Raw genomic sequence first — 23,695 nt, 5'->3', positions numbered from 1 at the left:
CTTATTTAGGGGATTAGGCTGACATTAGTTGATTGGTGTATTTTGTGCTGGATATCCAAACCAGCCTCTACCACAACTCTAATCTTCAAAATTAATACTAAACTTCACTGCAGAGCCACCATAAGCTAGGGATGCTGGGGAAATTTGAGATGGATTAAAATGAGCTTGGATTTCTAAGAATCCGACCTGCAGAATCCACTGCAGAGCGACCCCCTCAGGCCGTGCGGAGTCGGTGGACTTCTGGATGATTTTTTTACTTTCCCGAAATTTACTCATATAAATTCGTAAGTTTCTGCTGAGGAAATGTTGAATGGAATGCGGGACAATACAATACATGTTATGTACTGAGGTAAATTATGGAAATACTTATAGAAATACTTACGTAAATATTTTTGTAATTATTTCCGTATTTTTCCACATGATGATGAAAAGAAATATTTGCATCCACCTGTGGGCGGATGACGGAACGAAAGGCATCTGAGAGTCTGCAAAACACAGAGCAGATTTTACACAGTCTGTAAATCCCTAGCATAAGCCACACTCTTTCAGCAATAGCACCCCCACCCACCCAATTTGGAGAAAATGGATGGTTTTGGTATGGGAAAGGCCATGTTTTTTTAAAAAAATATTTTAAAATGAAAAATAAAATCAACAGCGTTTTCCACATGAAATAAATGTAAGGTGGGATCAGGCTTGCTTCTCACGAAATGATTGGGCAGAATACTTCCTTTAAATCTTTCATCATATCTCTGGATCTACACGGTCGAGAAACTTGTTGTTTGTATTTAAATGAAACTGGAGAATCTGGGCAGCTAATGGTCCAAACTTGGCATTGGGTGACCCGAATAGAATCTGGGCAAACAGAGGGCTTGCAGTGGTGCTAGGAAGGAATGAAATTGGCAACGCTCTAGAACACCTCCCCCCCCCCCCCAGCTGCACTCCACAGGCCTTTTTGAACTAGGGAACCTTCCGATTCCAGCCCGATCTTGCATGAGCCTCAGCTGGTGACAGGAGTGGGAGATGAGGGCTTGGGTCTTAAGTTAACTTAAGGACATTCATGGAAGGAAAGTTACCATTCCCCTCCTCCTCCGCTTCCGTCACCTGCATCCCTCTCCAAAACCTCCCCAGAGGATTAGAAGGCCTCCTGAGCAATGTGGGATGTGGCATGGAGGGCTCCTGGGAGGAGGAGGAGGAGGAGGTAGAGGAAGAGGAAGAGGAAGGGGGGAGGAGGTGGGGGAAAACGTTCGGTGAACTTCCTTAAAGTAACCTGTCTTAGGATCCATCGAAGGTGCTTACAGAAGTGATTAGGCATAAATATGTTTGCCTCATTATACCATTACAGGATTTGTTTAGAGAATCAGCATTGGCAGACATCAACGGCTGCTTGTTCCACTGTCACTCAAAAGGATTAGGCTCTTATTCTATTTCTGCCAGTTTTTCCATATCTTGATTAGTTCTGAAGAGTGGCACCTGATTGGCTGCTAGCCAGATTCACATTTTCTCTTTCATTTCCATACTCACCTAAGCAATGAAATCTCCTGGCCCTCAACTGATCCCTCCTCTGCTCTGGCCGGCTTGATCTTGCCTATCTGTCTTGGATTCTAATGTTACAACTGCCATTATCGTAAGTAAGGAGTTCACACAGTCAGTTTTCCCTGCACCCAGAAGGCCAGTGCTCTAAAACCCAATCATGCAAATGCTTGGGGAAATGTTTGTGTGAATAAGCCTTTACACAAGGATCCTACGTTTAAAGGTCGCCTAAAAATAATTTGAAATACATCAAGGATAGGGAACTTCCAGCCCACGGGCTGCCTGTGGCCTGTGGGGGTTCCCCTTCCAGGTTGTGAGCTTCTTCTTCAGGTCCTGTCCCTTCTCCCCACCAGCCCAGACAGGAAAGGAAAGTTTCCTCCTGTGCAAGCACCGGGTCATTACTGACCCCTAGAGCGATGCTGCTTATGCTGGCGTTTTCATGGCAGACTATAGCAGGGTGGTTTGGCATTGCCTTCCCCAGTTGTGACTACCTTTTCCCCCAGCAAGCTGGGTACTCATTTTACCGACGTCGGAAAGATGGAAGGCTGAGTTGACCTGAGCCGGCTACCTGGGACCCAGCTTCTGCTGGGATCGAACTCAGGTCCAGACAGGAAACCCCCACTCTTATCTCTGATCAATGACTGGAAATAAGAGCTGAGATTTCCCTGCTGAACACTGAAGAAAGACAGCCTTTCTTCCACACAGCTCAGGGAAACACCACTCTTATCTCCAATCAGTGACTGGAGATGAGAGGGGATTTAAAGGTGTTTAAACTTTAAATACCCTGCTGTTTAATGTAACAGTATTTAAAGACTTTTAAAAGTTAAAGTTATGTGAAGAATGAGGTATTTAAACTGGTCCTGTAAGGGGAAGGTGTGGGAATGGGGGCTTATGTGATTGAAACCTAAGAACATAAGGACATAAGAACATAAGGAGAGCCCTACTGGATCAGACCAAGAGTCCATCTGGTCCAGCAGCATTCTGTTCACACAGCGGCCGGCCAGCTGTCGACCAGGAACCCACAAGCAGAACTTGAGTGCAAAAGCACCCTCCTGCCCATGTTCCCCAGCCTCTGCCTCTGGTTCTGGAGACAGAACATAGCTATCAGGGCTAATAGCCATTGATAGCCTTCTCCTCCAGGAATTTCCCTAACCCCCCTTTAAAGCCATCCAGATTGGTGGCCATCACTACACCTTGTGGTGGAGAATTCCATAGTTTCTGTGTGATGAAGTCCTTCCTTTTATCTGTCCTGCATCTCCCACCAGCCAGCTTCATGGGATGACCCTGTTGGGTTCTAGTATTACGACAGAGGGAGAAAAATATCTCCCTACCCACATTCTGCACATCATGCATAATTTTGTACATCATGTCTCCCCTGTTACACTGAGGCTTACTCCTGAGTAGACTTGTATGGAATTGAGCTTTGCTTTGTATGATTGTTGGGAGAATGTCCAAAGTGACATGAATTACATCTAGCCCCACCCACTTTGCTTTGGCCCCACCTACACTTCCCCCTGTATCCTTAACCCTGCCCCCTGCAGGAATGCAGCCCCTGAGATCCTTTCCAAATTGGGATTCAGCCTCCAGGCCAAAAAGGTCCCCCGCCCTCCACTTTACATGAATACTGCCAGCAGCAATTGATGTAATCATTGCAGCACTATCCAAACTGCCACAGTCACAGAAAATGCGGTGGTTGTAGGCAGCCACGCTCAGCTGGGTTCAGGCTCTGGATGTGCATGGCCGAGGGGATGTTCTGGCAGCTCCTCTTTATAGGGGCGCGGAGTGATAGAAGAGCTTGGTGTTGTTCCAAGAGCTGAGCTGCTCTGCAACCTGTACTATAGGTCTCACTAGTATGGGTTCTAGGATTTGGAGAAGCTGAGGGAAGATGCTCTCGGAGGGCCCGTCTCCTACTTCTCACCATGCTCACCACTACCGACCACTTGCTTCTCCCTGGGCCTACTCTGCGCCACCTCACAGAGGGAGAGGACAACGGATAAGGAGTTTACTGTTCCTTCTCCTTGCTCCTTGCACTGGCTGTTCACTTGGAGAGGGCAGATGAAGAGGCAGCAACAGCAAGGAAGAAGGGCAGCAGGGATATGAGGCTGCGGACAGTGGGCCCTCTCCGGGGGCATGGCTGGTACCCCAAGATAAGGCTCTCTCACACCTAGGGGTGTACGAACCCCATGACGTCCAGTCCAGGTGGGGCCTGCAGTGGGGAAATCCAGGCTGTTTGGGGCCCCGCAGATTTCCATGGAGCCTTACTGCATCCACTGGATTTTGCAGGATGGCTCTCCTCCTGGCTGTGCAGTGACCTTTCTTCCCCATGCCAGCTCTTGAGGAAGCCCTTGACAGCTGGTGTGGGGAAGAAAGGCCTCGGCGGCATCCCAGCACTTCCCCTGGTCTCATGCAGAAGAGGTCAGGGTGAGAGCACTGGCTGCACCGAGGCCCTTGTTCTCCATGCCGGCTGTTAAGGAAACCCAGCCGGCACAGAGAACAAGGGCCTCACCGTAGCACTCCAGCGCTCTCTCCCTGGCTTTCTCGAGAGGAAGCCAGGGAGAGAGTGCTAGGGGCTGGCTGGGCTGAGGCCCTTGTTCTCTGCGCTGGCTGTTAAGGAAGCCTTTGACAGCTGGTGCTTCTGGTGCCAGTGACACTGAAAGCCCTGAGAGAGGCCCACGGGAAATCCGGCAAAGGCACGTGGGGCTGGTCTGCCGCAGACTCCGCAGGTTAGATTTTTGAGAATCTGGCCTGATTTGAGTCCTCAGTGGATTCTTTTTCCATCCCTACTCACACCAGCCCTGGGCGTCATTTCAGAGAATTATATCCAATCCTGACCATCCACCGGTGGAATGGAAATCACTGTCCGAATGCTTTTCCCTCCTCCCTGCAGACCCCCATGAACCCCCACATTTGCTCCGGAGGGTTGGAGGCCCCTCTGTGCAGATCTGGGAAGTGCATAGGGGCACTGCAAGAGGGAAGAGAGCAAGGGGAAGTCCTACCTGCTCCTGTGATGTTGGGTTTAAGCTTTACTATCTTGAGCAACAAGCCACAGTTTTGCTCTCCACCCCACCCTTCGCCATGGATCTACGATAACTGTCTGGATATAGGTTTGCTATATTCGTGACACTTATCAGCTACTGCTGGTACGTATTTTCTCTTCAGAAAACCAAATGGACAGGCTTTTCTTCCATCCTTGCCTCTGATCACTGTGCTGTCCCAACAGTTCACCTCTGTGAATGTGACGCTCACAAGAACTTTCCAGATCTAAATTCCTCTTTCTGTTGCCGTGTTTTGTTTGCTCCCTGTACACAGCCTTGTTTGGGGGTAGATGTGATAGAGGAGCAATTGTTTTCGCCTCCAATTAGTCTAGGTTTTGCTTTGGCTATAAACATTATTCTAACTACTCTTTGCAGCCTAATGAAACAAAGCTAGACTTACATAACTCTTAAAGATTTCTTGGCAAATGGGTAATAAGAATGTTTCTAAAAAAAAAAGAAAAAAGTAGCGGATGGAAAAGAAAATGAAAACGAAAAAAAAGAACACAGTTTTGCAGAGGGAGTAATGATGACAGCACCATTAATAACATGGATCATTAAAATTTATAAAAAGCTATTTTTAATATAGGATATAAATACATTTCTCAGGCAGCGCTATGAAATTTATAACGTTTTTATTGTCACCAGAGGACCTTCCTGGTGCTCTGCTCCCCTCCGCTGTCTGCCCTCCATCGTAAATCACCGTGTGGTTAATAACCTAGATTACAACTACCAGTTGCATTTACAGAATTAAATATTGACTATGTGAAAATGTTATTACATTTTTACTGATCAGAAGACCACAAAACAGCCCTGCAGGACATGTAGCTGGAGAGAAATATCAGTGTGATCTTTGTTAGAAACACATTTATGAGATTCTCGGTAACAAGTGAGGCCAGAGAGATTGTGGAGAACTAACTCCTTAATTTGACACTCAACCAGTTGTGCCAAATTGGACAAGGGCTATTAGAACAGACTTTTCCCTAAGAAGAAGAATTGTGAAGGCCCAAATCGGTGAAAAAGGTTGTCCAAAGGGGATTGGCCCACTGAACTATAAGAGACTTCATTGTTAACTACGGACTGTGAAATGCACTTCCTTCTACTTGTCCCAAACCTACCACCAGTCAATTTTATTGGATGGTACCAACATCTAATGGTTTGAGAGAGAGACAGAGAGTATCTACTGCTCCACATCAGGGGTGGCAGAAGGTAGATTGGGATATGGTAGATTGGGTTATAGTGGTAGATTTAGTATCTATTAAATAGATAGATTTAGTATCTATCTATTTAGTAGATTTAGTATCTACTAAATACTAAAGTCTCTATCTGTTATTAAATACTAATACTAATACTACAGTAATCTAATACTAAAGTATCCATATTTAGTATGTACTAAATAATAAAGCATCTATTTAGTATCTACTAAATAATGAAGTATCTATTTAGTATCTATTTAGTATCTATTTAGTAGATTTAGTATCTACTGCTCTATATCAGGGGTGGCAAAAGGTAGATTGGGGTATAGTAGATTGGAGTATAGTGGTAGATTTAATATCTACTAAATAGATAGATGTAGTATCTATCTATTTAGTAGATTTAGTATCTACTAAATACTGAAGTATCTATTGCTAAATACTAATACTAATACCAATACTAAAGTATCTAACACTAAAGTATCTATCTTTAGTATATACTAAATACTAAAGTATCTATCTATTTAGCAGATTTAGTATCTACTGCTCTACACTGGGGTGGCCAAAGGTAGATTGTGGTATAGTAGATTGGGGAAGACCGGCCGCCGCCACCGCCGAACCATCGCCGAACCATCGCCGGGAGCCGCCAGTGCCAGGGACATTCGGGAAAGGTAAGTCCCATCCCGGGGGGGGCGGGGGGGACTGTTTCTCCACCAATTTCGGGGGGCCGAATGCGTTGGCATTCGGCCTCCCGGAGATTCGTGGAGAAATTCTCCGCCATCCCTAATTGCCAATAGGGATGTCAGAGAATTCCGCCACGAATCTTGGGGAGGCCAAATGCCAGTGCATTCGGCCCCCCAAAATCAGTGGCGAAACGGTCTGCCACCCCGCCACCCCCGGGACGGGACTTACCTTCGGCGAATCTTCCTGGCGGCAGTGGCTCCGGCGGTGGCTCCGGCGGCGGTCCAGCAGCGGTGCGGCGGCGGCGGTGCGGCGGTGGCGGTGGGTGCGGCAGCTGGTCTTCCGACCGGCTGCCGCCGCTGCCATTTCCAAGTTTAAAAAACAAACAAAAAAAGTGATAGGCTACGTAAAGATTTACGTAGCCTATCACGGCTGAGTAAAAAAACAAAACAAAATGCACGTACGCAAATGGTGGCGCCGATGGGTGCCGCCATTTGCGTTCCTTATTTTGGCACATCTTAGTCTACGTAAACATTTACGTAGACTACGGCGAAAATAAGGGGAAGTTTTCAATTACAAATAATGTGGTCACTGTTGGAAGGAGCCTGTAGTGAACATGGAAAAACTCCAGAAGAAGAAAGCCTGATAAGGACGTGGGCTTTTCCCTTTATGTAGAGAAGCCGTTAGCCTCTTTAGATCCTTTTCTGGAAGTTTCTTATATTTCTGGCTGCCTGATTTTGTATTTATACTATAGCTCAGGAGTGGAGAACGTCTTTCAGCCCGAGGGCTGGATTCAATTTCAGAGGATCTGTTGGGAGCCGCATTCCTGCAGTGGGTGCGTCCAAGGATGGGTGGGTCCAAGGATCATTCCTGCAGTGGGTGGGTCCAAGGATCAGCCCCCACAATCCCCCAGCGTATTGTAGCTTAAAGCTCTTACTGCTGGTAACTCAGCTTTAGGAGAGGCATTCCAGGGTGCCCCTCCTCTTTAAAGGAGAGGGGGTGAGGCACAAAAGCCCCAAACATGCCAGACAATCAGTGGTAAGGGGGTGTGGCCATTTGGGGAATCCAGAGGGCCAGAGTTGCCCCCCCAGCCTGAGGCTCAGCACCCTGCTCTAGCTAGATGTGGCAGATTGGCATGGATGTGCATGTGTTTTATCCACAAGTGATGAATTCGCTTTAGACTATCGGGGCCCTCGTCCACTTGCGTTCTGTGCTTGCTGGCCTCAAGGACCTGCAGCCATGCATTTGGTGTTTTTGAGAAAGGGACCCTACGCCCATACAGCATCCAGCTATATGGGCGTAGGGCCCCTTTCTCGTGGACACAAAATGCGTGGCCACCAAGGTGTGGCCAGTGGATGATGCCTAAGCATGGGAGGGGCAAGCAGACCGTTCCTGCTGCTCCCTCACACACACTTTGAATGCATGAGGGGGCCTCCTTTGAACACTCCTATTGTTCCTGGCTTCTTAGATCTAGTATTAGTTCTTCTGGGGCCTGCAGATCCTATCGGCAGGGCTGATTCCCACTTGCCCTGGGCAGTCAGTGCTCTTGAGAGAGATTGAGATTGAGACTGAGAGGGGGGGGTAGATAGATGATAGATAGATATATAGAGGGGGTGTGTGTGTGTGTATCTATCTGTCTATCTATCTATCTATCTATCTATCTATCTATCTATCTATCTATCTAATCTATTGATCTATCTATATTGCTTTCCCCTCCTTCCTGCTACTACCAGTCAGATGGTATACCCTTTGTGCTTCTCCTGTTTCTGCATGGGAATTAGGGCATCCACTTACAGATTGCCAAAAGAGAGGACAAAAGACGGTACCTATTTGCATATGCTAATGTATATGTATAGATGCACATTTATAAATAATTATTATAAGTTAAATAGAAATACAGTACATCTCATCAGAGTGTGGAAGACTGTGACCTGTGTCTTGTTCAGTCAGCTGTCCAGGGTAGGGATGTACGGAAGTCACTTACCTGGTCCCGCAGCTTGCTCCGCAGTGGGGGGGAGGTGCGTCGGTTCTCCCTCCAAAGTTCAGGCCGGGGGGGGAGGCGCCCCGCCTCGCCCGGCCGAAATTCAGGCCAGGGAGAAGCAAATAGCATTGCCCTTATTTTCGCCATAGTCTACATAAATCTTTACGTAGACTACCTGGGCCCAAATAAGGAACGCAAATGGCGGTGCCCATGGGTGCCACCATTTGCGTACGCGCTTTTTTTTTCCAAAGTCACCCGTGATAGGCTACGTAACGATTTACGTAGCCTATCACGGCTGACTTTGGAAATCTAGCCGTGATAGGCTACGTAAATCGTTACGTAGCCTATCACGTGTGTGTGTGTGTGTGTTTTTACATTCACTTTGTAATGGCGGCGGTGGCAGCCTGTCGGAAGACCGGCCACCACCCCCGCCCCTGCCGAACCGCCGCCGAACCGCTGCCGGGACCCACCGCCGAGAGGGACATTTGAGGGAGGTAGGTCCCATCCCGGCAGGGGGCGGGGGGTGGAGAATTTCACCGCCAATTTTGGGAGAAATTCTCTGCCATCCCTAGTCCAGGGGCTGTTGACGGGCAACTTCAGGGACCAGCTCTTCCTCCTGATGGTTCATTACCTTTAAACTGGACTTGGACCGGAGGGCCCTTCAAACAGAGGACGCCTTCAAAACAGAGGACAGTCCACTGGCAGCCCTTCAGATCGAGGAGTGTCTTCTGTAATAGTCACCCTAGCTATCACATGCTAACATGGCCACCCTAGGAATGGAAATGCGGTCAGGAATGAAAGAACTCTGGGACCTGTCGTTCTTGAGAAAACACACAACTCTCTGTCTCTCACGCTCACAGTTCTAGAGAAGCTTTCCTCAGCCTGATACCATCCAGATGTTTTGGACTTCAACTCCCATTAGCCCCAACCAGCATGGATAATGGTCAGGAAAGCTGGGAGTTGTAGTAGTCCAAAACATCTGGAGGACACCAGGTTAGGGAAGGCTGTTGTAGAGTGTCCCAAACAAGCACTCAGTGGGTGTGTTCTAGAGGGAGGCCTCTGCTAGGAGCTCACACGAGCCTGAATGTTGCTTGCTCTGTTCTGCTTCTTCTTGGCTCCAGCAAATCACCTAAGGAGATCTGGTGTGTCCCCCCCCCCAATATACATTCAAGGAAACAAGTTTGCATAAATATCCTCAGCGTGATCTACAATCCTCTTTTCATGCAAATGGGCTTATAGCCTAGTCTGCCCGAGGCCTCCGTGAAACTTCAGTGGGACCCCCTCCATCTCCCATGCTTGGCCCTGGTTCCACCCATAATTATTCTTGGGATAAATGTGTTTCATGGTGGGTTTTTCATGGAAACTATTGGACTCAATGCCTTCTTTGCAATACAGTACAACACCACATGCAGCATGATCTACTCTGACTTTTCAATAGATTTTCTATCTAGGACAGTAGCATCCAATTGATTTTCTCTGTTCCAACACATTTCTGAAATTCCCCAGAAATATTTTCTTTAGTGCCAACAGGAACTCTAATTCAATGTCTTAGATCCAATATAAACACACTCAGTAGAATCATGCACTTCCTCTGGGCTGTAAGACTTCAGGCTGCAGTGGGAAGCTACAAACGTTAGTGTACTCCCATGAAACAAACTTCTTCCTTGCATGTAGAAAGCTAGTCTTTCAGGGAGAAGGGTTCACCATAGACTATCATATATGGTGATTCTGCTGAATGTATCTGCTCCTAGTTTAGAGGCTTCTGCCATATGCATTTAGACATTTCTATATTCTTCATTATAGTTTGATAAAGTTTGGTTTATTGTTAGCATGGGGCAAATGGCATGTTATGTGTGTTTCACTTGTAACTTTTTTCCCTTGGATGCTTTGCCTTGAACCCAAATCCTCATAACAGTTCAGGTCTCCTGCTACATTGTGAGCACACTCCAGCATTCCCACTTTGTTCAAACTTTTATGCAAGGCATTGTTTTAACCTGTTTAGGGTGCAATCCTTTGCATGTTTAGACAGAGAAAGGCCCCACAACTCCCCTGTATGGCTGGCTGGGGCAAGCTAGGAGTTGTAGCGCCTTTTTCTGTCTAAACATGCATAAGGTTACACCCTCAATCCACAAGGGTGCTCCTTTTTTATGATTGTGATAATGAAACAATATGCAGGGGAGGCTGGATACCATGTTCCATAGCAGAAATATATGTTCCTCCCTTTTAAAATTGTTTGCTGAACATCCAGTCGGAAGAAGAGTGTAACTCAATAGCTCAGATACAGCTAGAGCTGTGCGCAGAAGACCTCTCAAAATTCTCCACCCTATTTGTGAGCAGAGAAACTGGGGGGACAATTTCCCTGAATGTCCTCAGGGGGAGGAGAAATTCTCCAACAACGTCTCACAGGTCAGGCTCGCCACTGGCAAGGGGTGTCACACAGCTTCTTTCTTTTTCCCTAAGGCTTTTTGTTTGTTTCTTTGCACTGCCATTGAAAGTTGCAACTGAGGCAACTGTGTCGGCAGCCTGGCCCCCATTTTGCATTGTCCACAATACCCCGTTCCTAGCATCACTCCGGGGGGTGGCAAACAATGGGGAAGACATTTGGGGAAATTCTGCAAAGTGGCCTTTTATTTCTAGGGAAGTAAGAACAAAAAAAAATCTCAGGACTTTTCTGAGAAATGTCCGCTAAGAAATGTTGGTTCAGCTCTAGTTGTCATTCCTTAGGTTTCAAGCACCTTCATCAGTATCTTCCAAACGTTACATTTCTGAGGGCAAATTGTGGATACATACATCTTGTCTCTAATGCAGGTGCAGAGAGATGATTGTACAATGAAAGACAAGATCCTCATGCACACTCCTTGGCCACCTCATATGGAAGGTAAGTCCAAGAACCCTAAGCCCAGCCTATGAGAAGTTCTCCAAAATGTCTTTGCTTTTCAATTTCTTTTCGAAATCAATTTCTTTTCTATCAAATTGAATGAGAATGGTCGAAAATAATGCGGGAGGAATTTTCGGCACAGCACTAGATACAACATTGTGAATCTTGATTGGTCCTAATAAATGTAGTTTCTTGCTTTCCTTGTGTTTGTGTGTGCACATGTGTTTGTCTCTGTGTGTCTAGCTTTGGGAGCGCTTCTTAAGAGTGGCCAAGATCCTAAAGCAAATTCTTCAAGAGGCTTGAATTTTACATCACTCCTGCAAATTGCTGTTCATTGAAGGACAAATTTTGCTATGGTCTACCTAAACATCTTCTAAATAATGACCTTCTCACCTTCTTGGTAGGAATATATGAAGCTGCCTAATATCAAATCAGACCATTGGTCCACGTAGCTTAGTAGTGTTTACACTACTCTCCAGGGTTTCAGATACCTGGTCCTGGAGATGCTGGGGATTGAACCTGGGACCTTCTCCATAAAAAGCATGTACTCAGCCACCGATCTATGGCCCTTACCTCTAAGTACGTTATTACGTGACAGTATAAACCGGCTAAATGGATTGTCTCAGCAATTGGTCAATCTATATATTTCCTTCTTTCCCATTGGTTTTCTGTATAGGTGTCCAAAATTGGGCCAGTCCCTGATTTTTTCCTATTTCCTTCCTTCTTCTCAATGGGGCTTAACTGAGATGTAGAACCCTATGCATACAGTCCTATTCCTTGACATTCAGTTGCCTTGAGGCAGTTGGGTCCTGTTGGCCTGGGATTACTCAGTTTTTGTTGTTACTCGAGGCTAATTCCCACATGCATTTTCAGCACTAGATGGCTGCCACATCAGGGGTTGACTTGCATGAGTGAATGCGCCCTCAGAGCTATGCTGCCATGGATGGGGTTTTATACAGCGCACATCACCTTCACAAAATGCTTTGTGGTGGAGCGAATTCTCATATTCAACTGTCTCTGTTCAAGTGCAGAGAAATGAAATTATATATATGCATATCTGGCCCTAAGAAAAGGGAAAATGTGCATTCCTCTAATCTGTGTAAGAATAAACCATTGCCTCATGCAAGACCATTTGCTCGTGGTTTGTTGTTGGGTTAACTCTGGATTGTTTAACCCACAAACAGCCCAGAGCTTACAGGTCTGCACATCATGGAACAACTCAGGAATGGGGCATTCTTGGCTTGTTAACAGAATGTGGAAACAACTAACGTGCAGGAGGCCGTGCACTTGCTTCTCTCGTCCCCAAAACAACCCGGGAATTTCAGTGTGATGTACAACCCGGGTCTACATCTCTACATAGAGGGAGACTGGTGCAACCAAGACAGCTTTATTATTATTTCCCAGATATACATTTTGATACAAACAACTTATCAATAATAACAAGCCAGCTGGGCTCCCCCCACCCACCCCCAAATACCGTCATGAGGTGGAAGAGTTCTGTACACCCTTTCTTCAAAAATGGTCTAAGGTGGCAGAGGGCAGAAAGCACAATGCAGAGATATGATAGCAGGGGCACCACCTTTGTCAAGCGCTTAGCTTGTGAGGTTTCACAGTTCCCTTTGATGTCTGACTTTGCTCACGGTAATCCTGGCTACTTGTCAGATGACTTTGACTGAGAAACGTTGTGTAAATTCATACATTTTATTTCCATTTAATCCGGCCTGAATATATTTCAGCGTGCCAATACTGTAGCATGTCCTTTATATGAAATAATTAATAACTGAGAACTGGTAGAATGGAATGGCTGGAAGATGAGGGAATCCTTGGTTCAAATGTCATCTCTTCCATGAACTCACCAGGCCAACAACCGTGATGGCTGGAAATGATGGGTGTTGAAGTCCAACATATCTTGATGGCACCAGGTGGGGACAGCTGGACTACATGGCCTTAGGCAAGCCACACTTTTCCTCTTGGCTTCAGCGTTTCATCAGTAATATAGAGATACTGATGCTGACCGTCTTCACAGGATTGTTGTAAGGGTGACATGATGATGAGTAGATCCAGAGCAAATTAGTTTCAGGTAGGTCTAACAAATAACTGGGACTAAAGTTACCCACACTCAACTTTTCACATCAATTTCAATGGGACCCAGGTGTGACTAACTTGCTCTAGATCCAACCTAGTGTCTGGAAAGCTCTTTGGATATTATTACTGAGGGATTCTTTTGGATGGAAATTAATACGAGGGGGTGTAGATTGATTACATCTGGCCCACGCCTTCTTCTTCCCCACCAATGTAATCTATGCAGTGCCTCACATTCACTGTTAAGGAGTGGCATTTTAATCACATCAGGGTATAGACTACCATTGGATCCAATAGTTATTCTCTTCAGCTATGTAAAGGAAGTTGTTCTATCTGATGACATAGAGATGATAGTGCATTTATTAACAGACGCTAGGATGCTGATATCTGCAAACTGGGGGAAAAAAGAAAGCCCCCACAATTGATGACTGGATTATTAAATCATGGGAAATAGTATATAAGGTTAACTAACATAGTAAGGGTTAGGGAGGGAAGACAACAAAATAATACATTTCTAGAAAAGTGGTCCTTATTTGTAATTTATTAGTGTAACAAGAATCAAGAGAATGTGCAACCTTTTGTGTTACTGCGAACCTTGTGATATTTGCTGGTTTTGTTGGTAAATTTGTTTATATTCACTATTGTTAAATTGCTGATAATACTTGGTTCAATTATTTGTTTGTATACTTTTGTACACTTTTGTCAGCATTGTAAAAAAGAAAAGAAAAAAAAGGAGTGGCATTTCATAGGTGCCGCCTTGAATCTGTAAAAGAACAGTCAAGCTCCTTGGTTCTACAGGTGTGCTCCAGAGTCCTAACCTCTGGTGAGAAGGTCCTAAAACAGGGGTGCAGAACCTCAGGCCCTGGGTCCCAATCTGGCCTATCTGGGGTCCTAATCCAGCCCTCTGGGATTCCCCAGAAGGACACGCCTCTTCTTCTGGCTTTTCTCCCACCACTTTTCCTTTGGCAGTTTCCCTGCTTTTGTGCAGTTTTTTCCTCATTCTCAAAGGTGGAAATGCCTCCCCTAAGGCTTAGTGACCGGCAGTCAGAGGTTTAAGCTCAAAGAAGCTGGTATCTTTGGCCCCGCTCTGTTTGCCTTTGGGCTCCATCCACCACTGGAATGCAGCCCTTGAGAGTGTCTCCAAAATGGCCCTTAGGCTGACTGAGATCCAACTCCCCTCCCCTAAGTGTAGGAGCGGTGTTTGGGCCTTCCTGCCAGCTCAGAATATAACATTGAAATTACCTTCCTTGATAACTGCACCAAATTCAGAAGTGTATTGTTATTACGAATTGAATATTACTGGATGACTATGCTTGGACATATTACCTGGTGAGATGCCCATGTGCAGCAAGGGCCTGTATCTTGCAAGGACCTCTGGGAGGAGGCAACGTGTACGGAGACACATTGCATTATTCCTGGGGTCTCTGTGAGTAGAGGCTGGGCTGCTCATGATGATCAGGGGTGGTGGGAGGCTTTTGCTCTTGCTGTAACATTGTGCCCAGCTGCAGTGAAAAGTCTGTTGTCTGATAGAGCAATACTCTTAATCTTAACCTTCAAGATGGTTTTGGATGCATAAACATGACAGTTTTAGAGCCTCCTATTTGGTCAATATTAATTTGGTTTTTTTGCTCAGGTGATGCCATCAACCATGACTGATAACACTGGGCTCCCCTAGTCCAGCGTAGATGCTCCTGAGGAACTGTTGAGGTAGAAGATCTCCCACACTACTTTTTATTTTGTCCTATGTACTTGGAACCTCATCTTAAGTTTTTAGATTCTATTTTATTGGGACTACATTAAAAAATGATCACAAGACAGTTATCTCATCTATTGTCAGATGTTGACTGTTTTGTGACTTATATGGTGGCCCTTTTTGAACTGCCTGCTGCAAGGAACCATGCAAAGGTGTTATCAGAGATCATTTTTAAATTGTGATGGTGTTGCTCTGATTTAATGATGATTTCATTATTTATATTATTGTTTTATCTTAATCTTTGATTCACTGCTTGTTTGGCCCTTTCATTTCTGGGTTTTATTTAACTGGGTTTTATAGCTATAGAATTTTAAGTAACTGTATTTACAAATGTGATTTGTTTAGTGTGTCTGAATTTTTGTCAAAGCCTTTGGCCATAAGCAATACGAGTTTGACTGACTAAAGAAATACTTATTTCCCATTTGAGCTAAGGGTGGCCATTCACTTCTATGGGAGAAAGAAGTGTACCGCTGAAGGGGCCTAAACCTCTCTCTTGCCCCTGGGGATTCCAGGGTCTGGGATGAGGGTCACATTTGCCCCATTTCAATATGTCCTGAACTGCAGCTGATGTACTTTGCCTGATAGGTCATAATGGGAGTCACTGAGAACTGAGACAGCATTTATTTCCACTAGACAGTGCCAAAATACAAAATGGATAGGTCTTTTATTTACTTTCTAGTGATTTTGCATATTATTAAGTTGAAATTAGATTGTAACCTCTTTATGCACCATGTACACTATCAGATTATATACATTCATCAGCTTTATAAATAATTAATAATGGTATGTGTGTGTGAGTGAGAGTGACAGGATTGCACCATAAAGTAGTGAATGAGTCCTTCTAAGGCTACAATCCTGTGTGCACATATTTGGGAGTAAGCCCCACTGAACATAGTGGGACTTACTTCTGCATAAACACACATAGGATTGGGTTGTACAGGAGGACTTGTCCTTGATAAATTTAATTCAGTTTTTTAAATTATCCAAATCTCTGTTTACTTCTCCTATGAAACTCAATACTCACTTCAGTCATCTGCATTCAGTGGTTTACACCATGCTGTTCATTTAAATGAGGGTGTTTCTTCTTTAAAACCATCCTTTTTTTTAAACCATTTCCTTTTTCTTTTTTAAAACCATTTTTTCTTGTTTAAAAACCATTCAGTGGTTTACACCATGCTGTTCATTTAAATGAGGGTGTTTCTTTTTTAAAACCATCTTTTCTTGTTTAAAAACCATTTTCTTTTTCTTTTTTAAAACCATTTTTTCTTGTTTAAAAACCATTCAGTGGTTTACACCATGCTGTTCATTTAAATGAGGGTGTTTCTCTTTTAAACAAAACAAAATGGTTGGGGGGGGGGTCAGTGCAGCTTGTTTGCCTAGCAGGATCTCTTCCCTTAGTTTTTCTTTTTTCCCCTGTTTTTTTTGTTTTTAAACCTTTCAAACTCCATATCAGCAGCATGAGAGTGGGTGTTTAAAGCACAATAGGTATACAGTAGAGCATAATATATGCACTCTTCCTGCAGAATTCTAATGGCCCTATGCTGAGAGAAATTTACTCCATCGGTATAGGAATTAAAGGAAGGCATTTATTTCATTCAGAGAATGCAATGACTTCCAATGGTTGCAGCGGTAAGGACTCTCAGCTTTGAATGGGACCCTTTATTATGAAGAAAGAAAGCGCAAATACAGCACTGAGGGAAAATTTCAGAGTCCAGTCTTGAGTGCCTAGCAACTCCCTGCCATCACTCATTTTTTTCCCAGTCCCCTACTAACTGAACCGTTTCCGTCCATCTTTAATTGATTGGGTTAATATAAACCCTCAGCACTACCAGTGTTTGTGTGGCCCCCATAATAGGGCTATTGTGTGCTCCCCTGTTTCCTATTTAGAAATGTGTCGCTCTGAGCGGTTCAAAAGTGTGAGTAAATGAAAAAAAAGCCACAATCACTTCATTAATGATTTGTAAACAGAATATCCAGTACTGACACCACCTGCATAGGCTTTCAAAAGAAAATATATACATATACTGTACTTGTTGAGGCCCTGAGTGTGGAAACAGTGTCATTTCGTTCTGCCAAGTACATAATTGCTCCAATTAACAGATTTAAGCTCCTGCTAAATAGCGGTAGTTAAAGGAAAGAGTTTCTCTTTCCCAGATGAAATAACCCAAATATCCAAAAGAAGCAGAGGAATAGGGAAAGGAAGACAGAAAAGAAAAGAAAAGAAAGATTTTCCCCTAATATATTTGACACGGAATGGCATATAAACACAGGTCAAAGTGATCATGGCAGGTGGAAAGATGAGGATAAAATGATATATGAAAGTAAGGGGGGAAAGTTCGCTCAGCATTTCAAAATAGCAGCAAAAGTGTTTATAGCTTGAGTTTTTTGTTGCTGTAGGCCTCATTAAAGCAAGGCTTTGTTTTCTGCTTTTCAAACACTACATATTATGACAGCTAGAAACGGCTTACCAGCCACATGCTGTCGTCTCGGCCTGCCAAGAAACGATGTAATCATTCTTAGAGTCTGAAGGTGGGTAGCTACCACAGGCTTTGTGAAGATGTCAAAAAGGAGAAGACTAAAACTGCAGTGCATAAATATAGTTCCAAGTACAATGCATGGGGTTTCTTTGAAAGACTCTTCTGCAAATCTTATAGCGAGTGTCAGTGTCTGCTTCTTCTTTTTCTATGAACACTGAAATAAGCCCCTTGCAGATTTTTTGGGATGCTGGAGAAATTTGAGAAGGACTAAAATGATCTTGGATTTCTAAGAATCCAGCCTGTGGAATCTGCTGCGGAACGACCCCCTCAGGCCGCACAAAGTTCGTGGACTTCTGGATGATTTTTTTACTTTCCCGAAATTTATGCATATACATTTGTAGGAAAATATGTACGTTTCTGCTGAGGAAACATTGAATGGAATGGGGGACAATATGCTAAATATTATATACTAAGGTAAATTATGTAAATATTTACATAAACACTTAAGTAAATGCTTACATAATTATTTGCATTTTTTTCCCCACAAAGAAAAAAAAAATTGCATCCGTCTGTGGGCAGACGACGGAACAAAAAGCACCTGACAATCTGCAAAACACAGACCGAGCGGATTCTACACAGTCCATATATCCCTACTTGCAGGCCAGAAGCCACACAATATTTAAGCATACCTCACATGCCGATAAAGTTTATGCCAGATGTATGAAGGTAGATGTGTAAGCTGGGCAACAGTGTAATAATGACAGCAAAGCAGAGTTTGCACTTTGAGCATCAGCAAGTTTGCAAAGGATTTCTGAGAAGCCTGTCCACCATGGACCACCAACTTACTTGCTGTACCTTGTCATTATTGAGGCCTCCTGGCCTGTCTGCAGTCCAGATCAGGGGTGTGGGTGGGAACAAAAGGGGGTGCCTGCCCAAGGTCCCCACAAAGCTGAAAGCTCCCAGTGTATTTAGGATGGATGCTCATGCATTGCCAAGAAAGATCACCCCCAAGAGGACACCAAGTTGCATAACATTGGCATATTATAATTAATATGTACAGATGCAAATATAAAAATAATTATAATCTAAACAGAAATACAACAATCTCATTGTACTGGGGAAGACTGTCCAGATGACCTGTGTGCCTGCTCAGTTTGCTGTCTGGGTGTTAACTGTGGATGGACAGCTTCAAGGCCCCTGCTCTGCTTCCTACCATTCTTCTTCTTTAAACTGGACTTTGACTGGGCAGTCCTTCAAACAGAGGACTGTCCTCTAAGAGTTGGACATCTGGTTACTCTATAAATTGCCAAAGGTCAGTGGACTAACAAGGCTGCATCTCTCTAACTTTTCACCTCCTGGGCAATGGCTTACAGAGACAAACAGGAAGCCTATTCCCAGAATTCCCCTCGGGTGAGCTGGAGTGCTGGACTGCTTCCTTGGCAGAGAACGGTTCAGTTGAGACCTACAACAGCCCTGAGTGGGAGACAGGACTAGGCCCTAACATCCCTGGCAAGAAGCTTTACCACTCTGCAGCCTATTCCTATTTCAATTTGCCTCACCAAATACAGCCATTATAGCCCGCACTCAGTTACTCAGTAGAAAATATCCAATGGATCTCGAGTAACGTGTGAAGAAAAACTTAAACTTTCTATTAAAATTGAAAAAAGATGCAGAGCTGTGTAACATTCATAGCAAAAAACACAAAAAACCCCCAACAACCCCTGCACATTGACTGCCTAGAAGCAAATGCATGCTAGAAACCTTGTTGTTGTTGTTCAGTCGTTCAGTCGTGTCCGACTCTTCGTGACCCCATGGACCATAGCACGCCAGGCCTTCCTGTCCTGCGCTCTCTCCCAGAGCGTGCTCAAGTTCATATTCATTGCATCGGTGGTGCTATCTAGCCATCTCATCCTCTGCCGTCCCCTTCTCCTTTTGCCTTCAGTCTTTCCCAGCATCAGGGTCTTTTCCAGAGAGTTTTCTCTTCGCATTAGGTGGCCAAAATATTGGAGCTTCAGCTTCAGTATCTGTCCTTCCAATGAGCACTCAGGGTTGATTTCCTTTAGGATGGACTGATTTGACCTCCTTGCAGTCCAGGGGACTCGTAAGAGTCTTCTCCAGCACCACAGTTCGAAGGCATCACTTCTTCAGTGCTCAGCCTTCCTTATAGTCCAGCTCTCACAGCCATACATTACTACTGGGAAAACCATAGCTTTGATTAGATGGACCTTTGTCGGCAAGGTGATGTCTCTGCTTCTTACTATGCTGTCTAGGTTGGCCATTGCTTTCCTCCCAAGAAGCAAGCGTCTTTTAATTTCATGGCTACAGTCACCGTCTGCGGTGATCTTGGAGCCCAAGAAAATAAAATCTGTTCCATTTCTTCCCCTTCTATATGCCAGGAAGTGATGGGGCCAGATGCCATGATCTTCGTTTTTTTAATGTTGAGTTTCAAACCAGCTTTTGCACTCTCCTCTTTCACCCTCAACAAGAGGCTCTTTAGATCCTCTTTGCTTTCTGCCATTAGGGTGGTATCATCTGCATATCGGAGGTTATTGATAATTCTCCCAGCAATCTTAATTCCGACCTCTGATTCATCCAACCCGGCATTTCTCATGATGTACTCTGCATATAAGTTAAATAAGCAGGGTGACAATATGCAGCCTTGTCGTACTCCTTTCCCAATTTTGAACCACTCGGTTGTTCCATGTCTGGTTCTTACTGTTGCTTCTTGACCCTCGTACAGGTTTCTCAGGAGACAGGTAAGGTGGTCTGGTACTCCCATCTCTTGAAGAATTTTCCACAGTTTGTTGTGATCCACACAATCAAAGGCTTTAGTGTAGTCAATGAAGCAGAAATAGACGTTTTTCTGGAATTCTCTTGCTTTCTCCATGATGCAGCGAACGTTTGCGATTTGATCTCTAGTTCCTCTGCCTCTTCGAAACCCAGCTTGTACTTCCGGTCGTTCTCGGTTCGCATACTGCTGAAGCCTAGCTTGTAGGATTTTGAGCATCACCTTGCTGGCATGCGAAATGAGCACAATTGTGCGGTAGTTTGAACACTCTTTGGCGTTGCCCTTCTTTGGAATTGGAATGTAAACTGACCTTTTCCAGTCTTGTGGCCATTGTTGAGTGTTCCAAATTTGTTGGCATATTGAATGCAGCAACCTACAGCAAAGCTAAAAGTGGAACCTCCATCTTCCAAGGCAGTATACCTCTGTGAGTTTCTTGTGGGCTGGGAATGCGTTTTGGGATGTGATCAGACTCATATTTACAGTGTTAATGTGCTATTTTCCTTCTCTGATCTATGCTTTAAAATGTTTTAAAAACTTCTTACAGTGCATCAGTGGAATTCCTTTGGTTTTGAAACCTGTGATTTTTCTTTTCAGCTCTGTGTTTTACTCGGCAAGGTACCAAAAAAACCCGCTTTCACAAAGTCAGTGATAGATAGTGAAATGCTGGCCAGCCATGGCCAAGGTATAATTTTGTTGGCAAAATACTTTCGATTTAGTTACTTTTGAGGTGTAATTGGTGCATTCGCATTGAAGGGAAGTTTTTAGCTCGATGTCTTAAGCTGATTCACATCCAGCAAATAGCATGTTGTTCCTGCAACATTTAACCAAACACTATTATTAAAAAACAAACAAAAAGCAAACAAACCACTCTATGGAATTTCCTGGCCTAGATATTATTTCACATGAGATGTGGCTCAGAAAGTATTCAACCTAATTTGTACAATCTATGCTCAGATTTGCTATATTCTCCCTTAAAAGTTGGGCTTTAAAAAACAAACAAACTCCTGTCTATGACATGTACCCGTTTTATCAATAATTCCCACATGGTGCCAGGGCACTCTAGTCACCACAAGAGGACTGCCAGTGTGCTATGACAAATACATTAATAAAGTAATGTCGGTGCCAATGTATGTACCCACTCACAGAGGAGGCCAGTCACTACATCTCTACATGATCGGCTACCCTGGCCGTGATACTTTCCAATCAGGCTCCATGGATGGCAGGTCATTTTGTAATATGGGGTGTAGAGATGGACAAATAGGTCACTTTTGATTTTTTTTTTTATCAGTTTCTCATTGTTCCACTCTTAAGTTCAGTAACTTCAGTTCATCTTGAATTTTGAGAATTTCTCCAGTTTTAAGTCCATTTTGTCCCAAACTCTGAGATTATTTTTTTAAAGTTTGCATGAAAATGTATAAACATTGTGCGTATTTCTCCTACACATACATTTTTGCCTGATAAACACATCTTTTGGGAGCATGTTTCCTAACATAATGCATTTTTAACATTATTAACAGAGTTGTAGAAAATTATAATGAGAAACCAAGAATTATGTACCAAACTTTAACTTTTGTCATGATAATTAAAATATAATTTAAGTCTAATAATGGTTGTGAAACCTTTTTTTCACGTTTTTACTTGGGTGCCATATGCTTTGAAACCACATTCACACAGGGCAGGGGGCTTCTCCTCCTCAGCCATCACCCCCTGTGAAGATTTAACCCCTCCAGTTTCAATTCCTGGGGGAAACACTGTCCAAATTCCTGTGCTGTGCAGCCTCCATTGATTTCAGTAGATACACTGTGTGCAACTTGGTACACTCCAGATGTGTTAGACTACAACTTCCATCATTCCCAGCCAGCATTATCACCATGGTTGGAGAATGCTGTTAAATACATAATGCAGAAGAGCAAAATTGGGTGGGATAGCCAATACCCTGGAAGACAGAAACAAAATTCAAGGTGATTTTGATAGGCTGGAGCGTTGGGCTGAACAGCAGAAAAACATTTAATAGGGATAAAAATGCCAAGTTCTGCATCTAGGAAAAGGAAACCAAATGCACAGTTGCAAGATGGGGGATACATGGCTCAGCAACACTACAAGTGAGAAGGATCTTGGAAATATTGTAGATCACAACCATAATATGAGCCAACAATGTGATGTGGCAACAAAAAACGCAAGTGCTCTTTTGGGCTGCATTAATAAAAGTATCACTTCCAAATCCCAGGAAATACTAGTTCCCCTCTACTAGGGATGTACGAAAGTCACTTACCTGGTCTTGCAGCTTGCTTCGCGGTGGGGGGGAGGCGCTTCGCTTCTCCCCCCGAAGTTCAGGCCAGGGGGGGAGGCTTCCCGCCTCACCCGGCCGAAATTCAGGCCGGGGGAGAAGCTTCCGGCCTCGCCCGGCTGGAATTCAGGCCAGGGAGAAGCGCCCCGTCTCCCCGGCCGCGAACTTCAACAGAAACGTAAAAAAAAAAGAAAAACGCCCCGTGATAGGCTACGTGACGTGATTTTGGGGGGCCGAATGCACTGGATACTTGAAGAGTGCTATCCTATCTCCCCTCAGTCTTCTCTTCTCAAGGCTAAACATGCCCAGTTCTTTCAGTCTCGTAGACTACGAGACTACTTTTCGTAGACTACGGCGAAAATAAGGGCAACGCAAATAGTGTTGCCCTTATTTTCGCCGTAGTCTATGTAATCTTTACGTAGACTACAGCGACCAAATAAGGAACGCGAATGGAGGCTCCCTATGGGGGCCGCCATTTGCGTACGTGCTTTTTTTTAAAAGTCACCCGTGATAGGCTACGTGACGATTAACGTAGCCTATCACGGCTGACTTTGCAGATCTAGCTGAGATAGGCTACGTTAATCGTCACGTAGCCTATCACGGGGCCAGTTTTTTTTTTTACTTTTCTTGGAATGGCGGCGGTGGCAGCCGGTCGAAAGACCAGCTGCTGCCCCCGCCCCTGTCGAAGCCCTGCCGAACTGCTGCTGCGACCCGCCACCGGGAGCGACATTCGGGAAAGGTAAGTCCCATCCCGGGGGCAGGGGGGGTGTGGGGTGCGGGGGGGTGCGGAGAATTTCTCCCCGAAACTACTTCGGGGGGCCGAATACGTTGGCACTCGGCCCCCCGAAGTTTCGGCGAGAAATTCTCTGACACCCCTACCCTCTACTCAGCAATGGTTAGGCCTCATCTGGAGTACTGTATCCAGTTCTGGGCTCCACACTTTAAGAAGGATGCAGACAAACTGGAGAGGGTTCAGAGGAGGGCAACAAAGATGATCAGGGGACTGGAAATAG

At 44.6% G+C, this 23,695-nt stretch overlaps 1 long non-coding RNA gene across 3 annotated transcripts in view; it reads left to right on the top strand.

Moving 5' to 3' along the window:
- The window catches only part of LOC146347454 (uncharacterized), a 156,002-nt gene that overhangs the window by 115,705 nt on the left and 16,602 nt on the right, over positions 1-23,695 (top strand). For all 3 annotated transcript variants that reach the window (XR_014789880.1, XR_014789881.1, XR_014789879.1), the window contains one exon: positions 11,226-11,295. This is a non-coding gene — a long non-coding RNA (uncharacterized LOC146347454). The remainder of the gene's footprint in view (positions 1-11,225; positions 11,296-23,695) is intronic.

Source organism: Heloderma suspectum, chromosome 4 (assembly GCF_057233095.1).
Source record: "Heloderma suspectum isolate Gila_16-S chromosome 4, 16-S_ref, whole genome shotgun sequence".
Lineage (NCBI taxonomy): Eukaryota > Metazoa > Chordata > Lepidosauria > Squamata > Helodermatidae > Heloderma > Heloderma suspectum.
The sequence above is the reverse complement of the archived record's forward strand: the minus strand, read 5'-3'. Positions and strand labels throughout refer to the sequence as shown.